The sequence below is a fragment of the Oratosquilla oratoria genome, chromosome 2 (genome assembly GCF_046742065.1).
Source record: "Oratosquilla oratoria isolate Oo_2021 chromosome 2, ASM4674206v1, whole genome shotgun sequence".
NCBI lineage: Eukaryota > Metazoa > Arthropoda > Malacostraca > Stomatopoda > Squillidae > Oratosquilla > Oratosquilla oratoria.
In genome coordinates, this window is record NC_134778.1 from 55,274,691 (window position 1) to 55,279,690 (window position 5,000).

Consider the following 5,000-nt stretch of genomic DNA (forward strand, 5'->3'; position numbering starts at 1 on the left):
TCTTTTAAACTGGAGACTAATCACCACTATAAGAAGAATACCGAACACCTTTGCTATCTCTCCTTTCTTCTGTTCTTAAAAGTTCCCTTTGCCACTTGTGTGACGTCATCTCTCTGGCGTGATATTGTTCCTCAGGATGGACACCCTGTTATAACCAATGAAATATTGCAATTCTATACACACTATGAACCTCACATCTGGGAAGGTAATAGCTGTCGATCATGAGTCCAGCATGTGATCCAAGGCATCTGTGAATCACTATTGCTAGGCAGGGGATCAATATGTGTTTTTTTTTTTTTTTATTTTTTTTTTTTTTTTTATCTGGAACGGATGAGGGTCTCTGCGATCTTCTTTTTTATATCTCATCCTCCATGTAATGAAATATTATTCTTATGTTCTTCAAGAGTCCGTCCTGTCTTCAGTCTTGTGTTTGCCGGGTGACACGTATTGAATGACCAACACTCCTAAAAACTTCTCTTTTACTCTGGCAATTGTTCCATTTCCCATTGAATAAATCATTGAAGTGCTCTTATAATTCTGCGCATTTCCAGTAGTTTGCAAGCTTTGGCATTGTTTCATTTTCCACACTTGGCTCCAGTCATATATTCTATCTAGATCTTCTTGTAACATTTTGCAGACTTCATCTCTTATTCTCCTCGTGATCTTTGTGTAGTCTGCGAATATGTTAACGTAGCATGTCGTCCCTTCCATCACGTCATTTACGTAAACCAAAAACATTACGGATACAAGTACTACCCTTGCAGAACTCCACAAGCCATTTCCCTTACCTTGATAACTTATGCTTAACTACTGTCCTTTTGTATCGGTGTTTCGAGAAAGGTTTCGTCCATTCCAAGAGGTCTTCCAATATTCTCCAAGTTCCATACCAATCGTTTATGAAGTACTTAATCAAATTCCTCCAGATCTACGTATCCACAGTTCACTCTCTCTCTCTCTCTCTCTCTCTCTCTCTCTCTCTCTCTCTCTCTCAGCACGTCAGCTTTTTTTGAGTCAAAGTTCAACATATTTTATACACATCTTTATCCAGTTCTAAGACCAAATCGATTGTCTACCAAGTTTTCATCTTCTCATAGATATTTTAAGTCACCTGGAAGTCACAATCATCTCTGTAATTCAAGAGATTCCTAATTTCTCTTCCACGTGAATAGGTACATCGTTGACTTTCTTCCAATCTTGTGGCAATATGACTTTTACTGTTGGATACAATATTAGGTTACGAATTGCATGTACTATTTTTTCTACACTACATAATCATGTAATTTGAGATCCCACCACAAGCCCTTGTGTTTTGTTTTGTTTTTCTCTGTTTTTTTCAGTAATTCATTAACTTGCTTCACTTCAGCTTTTAGATTTCTTAATCCAACGTTCCTCTTCTCACTTTCTCTACAACGTCGTTCCATCGGTGAATGTTGATTGAAAAATTGTGTTAATTATTTCAACCTGAGAAGATGTATCTTCATTAAATTCTCCTTCCACTATGAAATTTTCTTGCGTGTTCTTCTTTTGTTCTATTGTTCTTTTTATTTCTCAGTTTTCTCCAAGCTACATGTTTGTGTGTGTGTGTGTGTGTGTGTGTGTGTGTGTGTGTGTGTGTGTGTGTGTGTGTGTGTGTGTGTGTGTGTGTGTGTGTGTGTGTGTGTGATTAACCTTGATCTTTGGATCACGTGTTGGACTCGTGATCGACAGCTATTTCCCTCCCGGAAGAGAGCTCAGAGCTCGTATGACCGATCTATGGGTAATGCTATGACCTTACATGCACACACACACCCAACTCCACGCCCACGAGAGTCGGAGTAACGACTCGAAGCGCAGCGATACCGAAATAATTTCGGCCCTGGGCAGGATTCGAACTGGTTACTGGGAGCACTTCTGCTTCCCAGTCTGGGACTCTACCAACCGCGCCACCGAGTCGTGTTACAGTGTGTGTGTTTGTGTGTGTGTGTGTGTGTGTTTGTGTATGTATGTGTGTGTGTGTGTGTGTGTGTGTGTGTGTGTGTGTGTGTGTGTGTGTGTGTGTGTGTGTGTGTGTGTGTGTGTGTGTGTGTGTGTGTGTGTGTCTAGAGCAGTGGTTCCCAACCAGTGTGCCGCGGCACCCAAGGGTGCCGTGAGATCAACTGAGGGTGCCGCCAAAATTCAAGACAAAAATAATTTTCGTATTACCGACTCACTTTGTCATCCATTTTTGTTCATTAAAGCAGCATCAGTGTAAAGATGAGTATTTTCATATTACCCAGGGACAAAATGTTGTTACACTGATGTTGAATCAACAAGATACTGACAAACTATAATTTAGATGTTCTAATAAGGGTGCCGGGGACTTCTGAAAGGCTTGGTAAGGGTGCTGCCTCAAGCCAGAAAAGTTTAGGAATTATTGGTCTAAATTCTGTTGATATGCGTGATAATAAAATGTTTGGCCCATTTGCCCGTTCCTTACGAAGAGAGGCTTATGCACCTTAACTTACACTCTCTGGAAAGACGCAGAGTGCGGGGTAATCTAATAGAGGTGTTCAAGTGGATCAAAGGCTTTAACAAGGGTGATACAAACAAGGTCATCATATTAAAATAACAGGACAAGACTCGCAGTAATGCTTATAAACTGGACAAATTTAGATTTAAGAAGGAAATAGGCAAGAATTTGTTTACTAATAGGGTGGTCGACGAATGGAATAAACTTAGTAACCATGTAGTAAGCGCTGAAACTATCAGTTGTTTTAAGAAACGATTAGACAACTTTATGGATGGGGATGACAGGTGGTGATGGATACGGAGCTGCCTAGTGTAGGCCTTATGGTCTCTTGCAGTCTCCTTCATTCTTATGGTCTTATGTTCTTATGGTCCTCTCTCTTTCGTCTGGCTATGCAGAGTCGCGATAAAGAATAAGAAGTACACGGTGATGGTGATGAGTGTACAGGTATGTTACCACCTGACGGAGTAACCCAAATGAATCCATGTGTCTCCGCGTGCTTAGGCGTTCAGAGGCTACCTGGATTGTTTTCACAACGTGGAGTCTCAAGCTAAGTTTGCTCTTTAGGGTGATTCCTGACACAAATCACAATAGATGTGAGCCGAAAGACACAGCTGGATGTGTTATGCCATTACTGGGGGTGATGAAATACATAACACCGCCTTCTTGAAGATAACGGAGACATGAATGTCCTTTGTCCAAAAGTGGTATTGTCGACACAAATATCCATCGCGGGATTCACATACTTCCGCCTTTGTGAGAAATGCGTCGTTGATCACGACCGTTGATTGCAGCGGTCCTATATTGGTTCTCTGTGAAACCTCACACGTAGAGGTCTTCAAGGTTGACATGGTTTCTTCTTCTCAAAAACTCCGCAAACCAACTCATGAAATGCAGAAGTCCGATGTTCATGTCCTTGTTGACGACAAAAGTGTGGTAACCGAAATCAAAATATTTTTGATAAGTGATCAAAGTTGTTTTGCTTTAATCTAGGGTACAATAGATGTATAGAGGATTAGTTATACAATAAGTAGTTGGGAACATTTTCAAATTACAGAACTATTGTGGGTCATTATGATGCAGGATGAGCCATAGTTACGAGTATACGCTCAACCAAAGAAAGTCTTTGGGAAATTTTGGAAATACGACTAATTCTTAAGGCAACAGACTTGAGTTCGTTATGAAAGAACACAAACACTTTCAGTCCATCGGCCCCGGTTGCAAAATAAATTCACCATCTTGAGTTTAACAATGGCTGAAGAGGAGAAAAATGGTGCCCTTCCATAGTGTGTACAGAAATGGTTCCCAACTCAATTTGATTTTTTAGGGGAGCAATTTGATTTCTAGGTGTTTTGGTAATCAAAGTCTATGTTCTTGTGATCTATTACCCGTAACATTTCAATAAATGAAAATGTAGCAATCACACATTTATTTCCTACATCATTCTGTCTTCGAATTTTAGGTGTTTTGGTAATCAAAGTCTATGTTCTTGTGATCTATTAGCTGTAACATTTCAATACATAAAAATGTAGCAATCACACATTTATTTCATACATCATTCTGTCCTCAATTTTTAGGTGTTTTGGTAATCAAAGTCTATGTTCTTGTGATCTATTAGCTGTAACATTTCAATACATAAAAATGTAGCAATCACACATTTATTTCATACATCATTCTGTCCTCAATTTTCAAATTACCCTCGATTGCACTGCCACCTGGCGAATAATTTTGGAATTCCATTTAGAAAAGTTCCCAATCCTTCGTATATTGTGTATTCATGGCATTAAAAAGGTACTTTTATGAAATATAAGTACAATTATTAACTTTAATCAAAAGTATTTTCCATCTTTTTTTAATAAGAATTATATATATCACCACATGGAGGCGGGGGGGGGGCATCAGGATTCTAGAGGTAATCATTAGGTGGGGCATGGCCAAAAAAATGTTGGGAAATATTAGTGTATTATTATTATCATTATTATTATCATTTAACTATACCTATGCATTTATTTATGTATTTTATTTGTTATTTACATTGTTATAGTTTTTATTTATTATTTTATTATTATTATGATTTTTTTCGCATCCGACCTAGATATGGACCAAAAGGTCTCCTGTCGGCATGCTCCGCCTTTGTAATCCTTTGTAATACTCTAAATTCATCGGACCGTACAACGAAAACAAACCGTCTATCAATACTTGGCAGAATACTTAAATTTTCCTTTTCATCGGCAATCATATATTCATTTTATGGCTTCTAATAAATACCCATCGCTCATGCAAAGAACACTTAATGTTTCTCATTTAGTCAATCATGATAAGCCAACAGAAAAGCAACATATTTCAAAACGATTCAAAGGCTGCTAGAAACTGATATTTCAGTTTTATCGCACGGCCAATCATTAACATTAGCCTCGTCTGTTGGTATATATATAATTACAGGATTGTACCAAAAGCCCAGACACACGTCTTTGGACGACAGGATGAGATCCGGAGATGGATGGTGATTCGCCAG

At 38.7% G+C, this 5,000-nt stretch overlaps 1 protein-coding gene across 1 annotated transcript in view; it reads left to right on the plus strand.

The window, feature by feature from the left end:
• LOC143038839 (major facilitator superfamily domain-containing protein 12-like) overlaps positions 1-5,000 on the plus strand; it is a 69,588-nt gene that overhangs the window by 19,900 nt on the left and 44,688 nt on the right. The gene's annotated exons all lie outside the window — the stretch shown is intronic.